Consider the following 12,467-nt stretch of genomic DNA (forward strand, 5'->3'; position numbering starts at 1 on the left):
AATTTATAATATTCTTTTAATGCTTTGAAGATTGGTCAGCTTTTGGAAGCTTTGGCACACTGTGCATGCCCATATAAAATTTTAAGAAATCCTCTGAAGAATGTCTTATCGATAAATCTTCTACTCTCTATTAATAGTTCCTCCTCTAAAATATTTTATAATATTCTTCTAATGCTTTGAAGATTGGTCAGCTTTTGGAAGCTTCAGCACACTGTGCATCTTCCATCCTATCTAAAATATTTGAAACAAACGGAATATTGATTCTCTAGAGTAATTATTTATCGACTGCTTGAACGACAGATACAGTGCCAACCTACGAATGTCCTGGGAATTTAACAGTGGCGAATTGTGAGCCCGCGAATGGGAAACAGTCGTTAATACCAGTCAAAGGAATTTCAATTTAGACCGTTAGGCGTATGATACTATTCCCAGTCAAGCCCATCCCCATCCCCATCCCTCAACACAACAAAATGCTATCCTTATTCCATCGTCTATCACAAAGGATTCGCTCGTGGGGGAGGGAGAGAAACACCCTGCGGCCCATATTACAAGTCTACGAATAATCAAAAAATCCCTTTAGTGCTTTGTAACTGGTTCTTTGTAACTCGTTCTCTGTAAGTCGGCCTCGTTCGATACCTCGCACAGCAATTCAGCAAATTTTTAGATATGTGAAATGGTAACTAGATTTTCAGAAATTTTTTAAACAAGAAGCGTTTGACTAACACATTTCATTGAATAATTATTTAATTCACAGGGTGTTTAGCTACTGGAAAATTGTGATTTTAAAAACCCCTTAAAGGGGTAGGTTTGGTTCAGCGTGAAGAAATGGGTATTTTAAATAATTTTTTGTTTGGAATAGTTTAATATATTTTATAAAACAAATAATACTAAGTTATTATACAATGTTTCACCTTTATTCGACGAATATTTCAAAACAAAATATTTATTGTAGACAGTATTATTCCGGTGGCCATCATAACTTTTTACTGGTTCATCTGAAATCAATCTGACAAACATAAATCAATAGTTCAATAGTTAATCTAGTAATAAACAGAAGGCCTTTCTTCTTTTTTCTTAAATTAACGAAATGGTGGCCTCTGATCATTTACTTATTCATTTTCAAGGCAAAATCCGCATGTTTATTGTTTAAAAAAATTAAAGTTTTCATCAAAACGAAAAATCCTTCGATCTACAACTACTTCTTTTATACCTAAAATAAACTATATGAATTTCATTCAAATCAACGTGTGTGTTTTGCTACATGTGTATTTATCGACCCATCGTCTGTAAAGCGAAGACGTTCTGATTTACCAAAGAGATGTTTCGTGGCTCACCGTGTTTCTTGGAAAATATCGCGCTGAACGGAACGAGCAATCAAGGCAAAATCTACTCGAACGCTACGAGCTAGCAATTACCGCGTTTCGACAGAGTACGCTCTAATGTTGCGTCTTAATTGCATGCATCTGATTGATTCAGGGAATCCCGTTTGTTCTTGAATACCACGGAACTCCACGAGGCGGTTGCGTTTTCCTCTATAGCAGCGGAATGTTTCGGCGGGCTTGAGGTCGTTTTCGAGCTGCAGCCAATTGTGAATGATTCATAACTGGTCACGTTCGAACGTAGCTTCCACGGGGATGTTTTAGGAATGGTTCCCATTAACCGAACCGACCGAGTTTGAGAAAATTTAGGGGGTTGCGAGGACCGATGACACAGTTCGAATGAGAATCGTACTTTGCTGACAGTAACATACCGCTTTCTCGCAACTTCGATACTCGTCAGGGGTGGATCGCTTAGTTCATCGAAAGTTCGGCTTATCTCAACCAAAATCGCGTGGTCGATGAAGAGTTAGCGTTAGTCCAAGTGATTCTTGGCATTTTAGAATATTCATATTGATATTCCTTAAGTGTTTCGTTTGTTTTTATTAAATACTAAATAATACTACGAGCTTTAAGTTCTTGTGGCTCGATAATAATTTACTGAAACCAGAAAGATCGGACTGCAAAGGGTTAAATTATAACATTTCTAGTCTTCTTAATGAATGAAAATAAATTAAATGTCTACAAACAAAGTTACATGTAATATTATGAAAATTTGTTTCACATTCAGTTTTTTATTTAAAGCTAAACTATACCTGTGAAACTAAGTAAAAATTATTCTTCCATCATCCAATATATGCATTAAAAAAACTCCAGTCATCCTCGTTGAAGTCGACAGATCTCGAAAGAAAAATTGTTGAATATGGCGGCTTTCCTCCAACGAGGCACCGGTGTTTATCGCATTCCATCGGTCTTATTTTCCGCTGAGTCTACTCCGCGTCGATTATTTATACCTATACCTACATAATGCGAAGCGGGACGCTAGCAACGCGTTTCCAAGCGTAAGAGAGATACCGTCGTACTTTCTATCCAGCATTTTTCACGTTCTGGGACGTGTAATTTACTGACGCGCGAGGTCCCCGAATGAACGTCGCTACAATGAACTCCAATTTTCCACTGCTCGTTCCATTTTGACGGAAAAATTACTACTAGTTCCGTTTGCATCCTCTTTTCCCGTTCAATTTTTAGTAACACAATTTTCGACTGGATAAGATACAAAGAGGGTGACGCTTCCTTGAACGGACCGCTCTCGATTTATCCTTGCTCAGAATTTAACTAGATTTATCAAAATTGCGCAGGTTCTTTAACGTTGTGCTGGCAAATTTGATGAGATTCTTTTTTCTTTTAACCCTTAATTTACTGAATTTCTCAAACGTTTTTCAAATCTAAGAGTCCATCTTTAATTATCTCTAACGAGCTTCCAAAAGAAGAAAAGCTTCGTAGAAGTGGACTTGAAAGTCACAATAGGTTTCAAAGCTTTTAATTAATACAGTACTAATGAGTTAATGAGAAAATTGACAGGGCTTATAAATCCCGTCGGTAAATAAAGGGTTAATAAATATTCGCCGATGCAATTAGGTTTACAAAGCATTATTTAATTTAATTTTCTGAAGAGGACCTGGAAAAAGCTCCAAACGTTGAACTAAATTTCTTTAATATTCCTCAAGTACACGAGCCAATATAAACAAAATTCAAATAAATTTCTCCTGGACAATTTATCAATGGATCTCCAATCAAATTTAATTTACCAAGGATTGCTTACAGCAAATACTGCTTTTCAAGCTTTTTCATTATTCTTGGCGAAAATTGATTAACACGTAAAAAAAACTGCGAACATCTCGTTGAAATTATTCGCTGTACGCTCGAACACGTAGCTCGTTGTTTTATTCCTACCGATTTTCCATAATACCATGTTTCGTCTTCTTCCAGCGGCATTCCATCATTCATCTTACGTTTAGGATGGCTTATAAATTGAGGATTAAGTTAGATTAGATCGAAGTGGAGCCGTATTCCCTGAACCTCGCCCTTTCAGTTCGCGTATATAAAATGCAACGTTCCTTCCACAGTCTGTTTATATTTTCCGATGCGATGAACAAACTCGTTCGTCCTTTGTATTTCCATTACATGAATTTCACTTCGTACTTCGCAAAAGAGATTCCTTCTGAGTTATTTGCTCGCTCGCAAATTAATTAATACTCCAACAATAAGTGACTGTACCTGCCACTGGGTGCTCGTACACGGGATTGTTTTTATTAACGAGGACAGGAAAAATGATCGCTACACTGCGGATGGTTATGCAAATTCATATTTTCAACGAAAGGTTTTCATGAAAATATTTTTTACCTTTTCAATAGGTCACCGTGTATATTACTGTCGATATTTTACATATTTTTGCATTTTTGCAGATTCTCTGCAGATATGTGGTGGCAGATTTGCTAAAAAAATTTTTTTTCATTAATAAATATTAGTGAATATTATATATAAATATTCACGTGTACTTTATTTCTACAAAACATTATTTAATTTAATTTTCTATAGTATCCCTGAAGAGGACCTAGAAGAAGCTCAAACTTCGAAAAAGCATTGAACTAAATTTCTTAAAAATTCTTTGAGTACATGATCCAATATCAAAAATTTCAGATAAATTCTCTGCAGATAACACTGTGATTGCAGATGTGATAAACAATTTTTTGTTAAATAAATATTCCCCAATGCAATAAGATTCACGTGTACTTTATTTCTACAAAACATTATTTAATTTAATTTTCTGTAGTATCCCTGAAGAGGACCTAGAAGAAGCTCAAAGCATTTAACTAAATTTCTTAAAAATTCTTTGAGTACTTGATCCAACATAAAAAATATCAAATAAATTTCTTTCGGGGAATTTATTAATGGACCAGCAATCAAACGCATCGCGCATTATTGCAGGGCTAAACAGGAATGAAAGTGCGCTGCTTAATCTGGAAATTTGAGCCAACGTGCTCATTACTCCGTTCAGCGACGACACGTCCCTCGGTCTCTCGATGACCATGAATAGAAATTATTAACGCCTAACGAGGCGCGCGGTTGCGAGAGCCAGGCGTTTGTCGACGCAAGCACCGAATGACATTTCGCCAACTTTTCTGAAAATTCAGTTCACGCTGAGCTCTGTAATATGACCGCGAAAGGGACACGTCCCGTTCTTCGAAATAGGGTTAATAAACACTTTCGTTGGATCGACGGAAAGGGGAGAAGCTGGGGAAAAGGTATGGAAATACGTCTGGATAAAGGGGAAACGTTCGCCGGAGAAAAATGAAGGCGCCCGTTTCTTTATCGAGCCTGAGTGAAAAGTTACTAACACTTTCAGCTTTCTGCTAGACTCGATGATAATATACGTTCTATAACCGCCTCCAAGGTGTTCTCCAAGACGTAGCACGCGGAGGGATGGATATTGGATCCGTGGGGAAATATTGAAACTGATTCCAGTATTTGGCTACCACGGAATATCATCCTGGTTGTGCCATTTTCAATTTGACTTTTTAACACGTTGATCGCCACGTCACCCATACATGGGAAGACGGTGCTTTTCACTGAAAAACGAAAACTATTAATTCTGAAAGTTAAGTGCCATAGAAAATGAATTTAAATGAAACTCGAATACTCGAAACTTTACTTGAATACTCGAATTTTGATGAAGTTACGAAACTAAGTACCAAAATAAATATTTCATTACGCAGTTTCCAAAACTGTGTAAACAAAATTAAATCGCAGCAGAAATTTTCAAGAGTATTAGTCTGGCAGTGAACGTGTTAATTTGTTTCTATAACAGTAAAACTATCGAAGACGGTGCATATCTTTTAAAAATACTATTACAGTTGCCGGAATAATTCTATAATATAAATAGGTTCATTATTTATAATAATGGATTAATATCAAGGACAATCCAATTTTCCAGACACGTAAATTACGAGATCTCGAACGATAGAAAATATATCGTAGAAAACGACACGGTCACTCGATCCAAGTGTCCTGTTTTTCCAGTGAGCGGCGTCGTCTGAAGAAGTGTACCTTGCGCGCCGTTAAAGTTCCGATTTCAATTAAAAATACTGGGAAAACCATTAGCGTGAAATATCATTCGCCATGCTCGGCGATAATTAGAGGGAAGCGATTCGAACAGTCTGAAACGGTTCGCCTCCAGCGGACTCCATTTTTCATCTCTCCTCGGCTCCCGACGATGGGTGACATAACCAGACGTTACTTTTCTTGAAAAACATGTGAAAGAACTCGAACAGGAGGTAACTAAGATTAACGATAGCAGTGGGAATAACGGGAAAGGTGCAAATTCAACGGGGATCCAATTAGGAGGTGATTACCTTTCCCAACTAGCAATTTGAAAATTCCTTTATTGCCACCGTATCATTAACCGGGATTATTAGCTGTGCCAGATGCCTCACGACCAATTAACGGTCAGTTCTTATCTTTATCCTTCGCCAACTCGTACTAGGACTCGGTTAACAGTCTTCAACGTGTTATTTCCATGTAACGTTTCAACTTTCAGCTCGTATATCCTTACTTGTTTGTTTTTACTGGAAATTCAAGAGGTGTGAATTTTAAAAAAATATCACCCTACAGAGAATGACAAAACGAAACTTTTTTTATACTTGCATTTTATTCATACGACGTTTAGACTCGAAGATAAAAATTGAAAACTTAGAATACCTTTTTCCTGAGATCTCGTAGTGGTCTGATCCTGTTGCTATTATCTTAAAAAACAACAGTCGAACAATCGAATTAAAAAAAAAAAATATCAGCCTATATAGAATGATAAAACGAAACTTTTTGTATATTTTCAATTTGTTCATACGACGTTTAGTCTCGGAGATAAAAATTGAAAACTTAGAATACCTTTTTCCTGAGATCTCGTAGTGGTCTGATCCTGTTGCTATTGTCTTAAAAAACAACAGTTGAACAATCGAATTTAAAAAAAAATATCAGCCTATATAGAATGACAAAACGAAACTTTTTTATACTTGCATTTTATTCATAGGACGTTTAGTCTCGGAGATAAAAATTGAAAACTTAGAACACCTTTCTCCTGAAATTCAATTTTTGCAACGAACTTCTAACTTTTCAATATTTTTTTTCGAAACTAAGCGTCCTATGAATAAACTCTGAATATACAAAAAATTCGTCTCATCATTCACTGTAAGCTGACATTTTTGAAAAATTGATTTAACGAATATAAACATTTCTCTGAGCCCATTTCTCGACGCCTTTTGGAGTCAAAGGGTTAATGCAAAGAGGAAGGGAGTCATTTATAATTGATAATCAGGCGAATGCTTCTAAAATGATTCAAGTATGATTGCAAGACAATTTTCCAATTCGATTGTAAGATATTCTCTAGCGATATCTCTAGAAGACTCGTTTAGTAACGGATAGGAATCTGAGTTTGCTGCAAGCGCTCACCAATCTCAGCTATCAGTTTTCCTGTTTTCCGACAGATCGTTTCGATATGTGGAAGGAAATTATCTGGCGTTTCCTTTCGCTTCGATAACCTCCTATTACGGCTGTCTGTCGGCATTCCCGCGAATTGAATCTGTTCTCTCGCCGCAACTTTGATCGCTCGACTACTTGATTTCCACCGCGGAGGGGAAATCCGAGAGCTTTCCAGCGGGGAAAATTCGCAATGCTTTCCGCCACGATGGAAATACGGAGATGAGAACTCGAGGAGCCATGGAAGCGAATGTTCGAATTTGAGACCTCTTCACGAGGCTTATAGACTAAGAGCCAGTGACGATATTACGTTACGTCACTTTTAGAAATGAAAGTAACCCTTTTCATACGGAAACTGTAATGACTGACGAAACACGAAAATCGTCGTCTCACAGTCACTCATCGAAACAACGACGCTTGAGCATATTTTGAATAAGTATCTTAATTATTTGAAATATTTATGACTTCAGATGAGTCGTTCCTGAAATTATTTTTAGCGAAAAATGAAATTCTTTAATATTATTTAAAATTATTTTAATCCTTAGATGTCTTGAGTTTCGAATTTGATACCTTTTAAATCGAATTGTACACTTGCAATTGGTTCGTTTTTAATACTTTAATATCCTTTCGAACAAAAGTTAAAAGAAAATAAACGTCAGCTGTGATAATTGTTCAAATAATAAATACGTTGATATTTTTTTGAAATTTAATTTGGAAAATGAGGCTTCTAAGTGTTAGAAATGTAGAAGTTAGAAGTTCTCAAGAGTGGAGTTTGAAACCGAAATAATTTCGCAAATGTAGCGACATGTCAACTGGCTGGGTAATACATTTATTTCGCGAAACGTGTATTCGTGAATATTCCCGCAGGAGGATGTGCCATGTTTGTTCAGACGCGCGTCGTACGCGCTACATCTACTAAACTTCTGCCGAGGCGTTAACCGTTTATTTGAGTTCGGCTCTCGATGATTGTTCTGGCGTCCTCGTGTTGCGCAATCCTCCCAACTAATCATGCCTGTGAAAATAAATTACACATCATCGAATCCTGATGATTTCATGCTATTCATGCTAATTCATCTAACACATAGTTATTCTCAATGTTATAATACAATCATTAATAGACAATACCGAAGGAACCAATTTAAATTGTTGAATGTAACATTTAGACGTAATTGGAACAATTACTGTGACGTAGGCGTCCTATGCAGTAGCGAAAGGGTAAATAGAATAAAATAACACGGGTAAACGATTAAAGGTTGGCGTGACAATTTTTTTTATCACGTTTCTCGGAATTCGTGCCAGGGAGGATCGATAGTGGCAAACGGAACACGTGTTTTCATGCAAATGACGACGCGCACGGCACCCCCCGATCGGATTATATAATTGTCCTCGAAGTTTCACCCCCTGATCGAATAATCCTCCTTGCTACACGCGTCGGTGAATTCGATTCTTCGAGGAGGACGACGTGCCTTCCACGTTTCATTTTCCATAAGAAGGACGGCTTTTGTTATCACAGAAATTGTCCCAGAAAAAAAAAAACCTTTAATAAACAGCAGCTGGGTTCTATAAATACGTCCATGGATGTAATCTTGAAGCATGGTTGCAACGTGCTCCACGTTTCATATAAGAGAGTTCCGAAATCATAAATTCTAAATTCATTCAGATTCTACGTCCTACGTTCCTTGTTACACGGTTCAAACTAAAAATTGTTCGCCATCGGACGTGACTTCCTGTTGGTTGAGTTATAGGAAATACAAATATGAATATAAAATACGTGAACATATTCATTTGAATAGAAATATCAAGGGTCCAATGTGAGATACTGTCACAATGTGATGATTTGTTTGAAATTTGTTGTTTTTAAATGATATGCTTGGTTAATGACGAGTTTAGATGAATTTCTTGTTTTTTCGTTAGTGAAACTCGACACTATCGTAATCGTTGGTTTAAATTGGAACACATTTTTGTCGTTTATTATCGTCGAAGAACTTCTGTAGTTAGAAATTTAACCTATTTCGCGATCCTGCGCATACGTGGTAGCTTAGGAACATGAATACGTACCGACACAAACGTTATCCCCACTTATCTTTGCACTACCCTTGCACGCAGATAATCTGTTTATGTTTGGCATACGCGGTTAATACGTACGACCGGTATAATCGTCTTGACTTGAATCGTCGTAATAATTTATGAAAGGGTGGCTCGCAATTCATACTGTAATAACAATAAAAAATTTTTTCCAAAAGAAATACACGCTATTAATATACCACAAGTGTATTATTTTTATATAAACTAATCCGTTTGGTAAACGGAAGGGCAGTTTTGTTTTTATGGTCAAAAAGGTTAAGAAAATTCCTCATTGCTTAGCATTTAAATAAGACTGTCTCGTGCAATTGAAAAATCCATTAAAATTTGCCACTTTATGCTACTTTAATAAAAGAAGAGCAAAAACGGATGAATAATGAATAGGAAATTCCAGTTATTTCGAACTTTTAAGCTTTCTGGTTCCAGTTTGTTTTAGAATGATTTTACCGGCGACGACAGGAAACTTTCTAGTGGGTGTTTTTAATGAGAATAAAATACTACAGAAAGCATTTCCTTTATTCCACTACATAATGCGTTTCTTTTTTTTTTTCTTCTCAGAGCTCCCGGACCGTCGTCGACACGTTCATGGACCACCAGTGACCCGAGTTAGGCGAGTCTTAATTTGAACATTCCCAAGGTACAGTTTACATTGCGCAAACATACTAATATTAATTAGGAGAGTTAGGTAAAACCACCTCTAAGGGCGGGGTATATTTTGAATACTGTATACTTTGAAGAAAACTAAATTTAAGTAAACGACCTGTCTAATTGTTTAACAAAAATCTTATTTAATTTAATGAATCTAAAAAATTATTTTCAAAGTATTCAATGTACGTATAATAAACTCCAGCAACAGATATTTCATTGGGTCAATTGTTTTCTGAACAAAAAAATAGTGAATATATACAGTCAATACCATAAATATTCGTAGACTAAATTAAATAATAGAAAATGAAATTTTTATATTACAAAATGAATTAAAAATATGTACATAGATAAGGTTATAGTATAGATTATATACTATTTATTTATATTATATATAAATATATAATCTGTAATATATGTACATATATTGCTTTGATAATTATATATATATATAGATATTATAGATTATATATAGATATATATATAGATATATATACATTTATATATTATGTATATATATATTTATATATACATCAACATATTCATACAAACATACCCTTGGAAACATCACTCTTATCATTTAATTTAAACAAATTTCTTAAATAGATATAAAGTGTACGAATATTTATGAGACTGATTGTATACAGGGTTTTTCTTAGCGAAAATGTTGTCGGATGCTAGTTAAGGAGATATGCGGCTGTCTAGCGCGTAGCCTGTGCTACTGTGTCTGTCTAGCGCGAGCCTATTCTACTGCGGGCGCCTGACCGGCGCCACGGGGTACTCGCGCTCTTGTTCGGACTTTTCTGTTAATATCTCCTTAACGAAGCCTCGGACATTTTGGTTAAGTAAAAAGCAGTTTCAAATCACCCTCCGAACCACCCCTTTCAAGGACCTGTAACAATTTTGGGACACCCTGTACATAGCTATGATTTTCACGCGTCCAAAGTGGCATACCTCAGTGAGTTGATTTCTGTCCCCCTCTCCCCGACTGCATTTTCAGTTTATTCCATACAGTCAGGAGGTTCGCATTACTTGCGGAATGCTTTGATAATTAACGTTTCCGCTTGAATTACGCCGCTATGTAATTACCTGTAGAACCGCGATACAATTACGGCATTCGTTTATATTAACGCCGGCGTCACATCGCATCGTGCTCCATAAATATCGAAATTCCGCTACACGGTATCCTCATAAATGCCCGGTGGAATAATACCAGGGGTCGAAACACCGGGTGTATATTCGCGGCGCTGCGGAAACCCTCTATTGGCAGTCGCGGGGGTGGTTCAACGACGTCGACGGTCAAGAGTAGGGTACTTTCTCAACTTTACGAGCTTCCCACTCGACGTTTACGCTCACGTCCTCGCGGAAATGGCTACAAGGTTAGCCACGGTTTGCTCTCTATATTCTTCTAAGGATGATCCGCAACAGGGGGAACAACGGAGGCCATTCTCGGCGCGGCATAATTGCGAAAACATCCTTTTTCGGCTGAAACTTTTTCACCGATAATCCTCCGTATGTGCTCCACTCCATTCGAACGTGCTTTGCTTTCCATGACGAAGGAAAGTGCTCGCGTTACGTTCGTGCCGTTCGTTGCACGAATCGATTATCTCCGTGAAATGAAAAAATGAGAAATGCGATGAAATCTGGAATAAATTATTTATTGTTCAATGGCCAAAAGTATTTCGACGTTTGTTATAAGCAGAAAATGTTGTGACTAGACTGCGGGTCTTTATGGATTTATAGGAAATTTCAATGTGCAAGAAACTACAAAATGCAAGCAATATGCTAGAGTATAAAAAATATTGAAAGTAAAGTTCGTGTTATAATATTTGCAGAATAAAATGAATTCCTATTTAGGTTCAATTCTTGTAGGCACGTTCGCGAAGATTTTATTTTGCATAAAGATCTAGTTATGACTATACCGAGTGCTTTGACGCTTAAATTTAAGATTTTTCGCAAACTGGAGTCGATCTGTGCAGTATTGAGCATAAGGGTTGGTATGCCTTGTGAAGTGTGATTAATTCGCCCTCTACACATGTTCTTTCATAACGTTTTCTGGATTGGTAGCACTGCTGCCTGATGTTCAGCTGTGTGATCGGTCCCCGGTTTTGCCATGTATTATATTAATAAATATATTTGTGTATTTTATATGTTTATTGCTTTTCCCTCTCCTAATTTAACATGCAGTGGACAGGTCAATTAATGAGATGTATTTTCAATATTTAACCCGAGTTCAAAACTCTAAAAATAACCCTTTTATTTTAAAATTCCACGATTATTCGAACATGTTATGTTAAAAAAAAAAAAGAATTCTAAAATCTAAAGTAGACAAAAGGTGATCTAAGTTTCGATTCATTTATCAATCTATATATGAGAGTTGTCTCCATGAAGTTGACCATTCCAAAAATCGAAGTAAATTTCCCGAAAACCTCGCCATGGTATTAGAACAATTTTATCGGTTAATCCACTCGTAGGAAATTTCAAAACCACCCTGAGAATTGGGTCACGTTGAAGGACTGTTTTTGTTGCACGTTTGCGAGGATTCTTTTTCAACGACTAAATTTTTTGATAGACGTTTCTGCGGCGTTGGCGCAATTTCGACCCTTCAAATTCACGAATACACCGAAAGTACAAACGGACGTTATACCGCCTAAATTCCAGTTTGAACGACGTCATATGGACAAATTGTGTGAATCGAAAAATCGATTCGCTTAGAGGTGTTAACACGTCGAAACAATAAAACCTGTTTCACCCCGGGTACGTGTACGAAATATCAATTTCGTCGAACCGTTTATTTATAATAAATTCGTGAACACAGGCTCGTTTTCAGCGTTTTAACCGAGTTTCCGTCCTCGAGATCAACGTTTTATTTGTCTCGAAAGTTAAAGGAAT

The 12,467-nt window shown here is 36.7% G+C and overlaps 1 protein-coding gene across 1 annotated transcript in view; it reads left to right on the plus strand.

Moving 5' to 3' along the window:
• LOC128879009 (neuropeptide CCHamide-1 receptor-like) overlaps positions 1-12,467 on the plus strand; it is a 42,694-nt gene that overhangs the window by 14,943 nt on the left and 15,284 nt on the right. Inside the window, exon 2 of the mRNA XM_054127770.1 lies at positions 9,489-9,567. The gene's annotated coding sequence lies outside the window, so the exon portion shown is untranslated. The remainder of the gene's footprint in view (positions 1-9,488; positions 9,568-12,467) is intronic.

The sequence above is a fragment of the Hylaeus volcanicus genome, chromosome 6 (genome assembly GCF_026283585.1).
Source record: "Hylaeus volcanicus isolate JK05 chromosome 6, UHH_iyHylVolc1.0_haploid, whole genome shotgun sequence".
Classification (NCBI taxonomy): domain Eukaryota; kingdom Metazoa; phylum Arthropoda; class Insecta; order Hymenoptera; family Colletidae; genus Hylaeus; species Hylaeus volcanicus.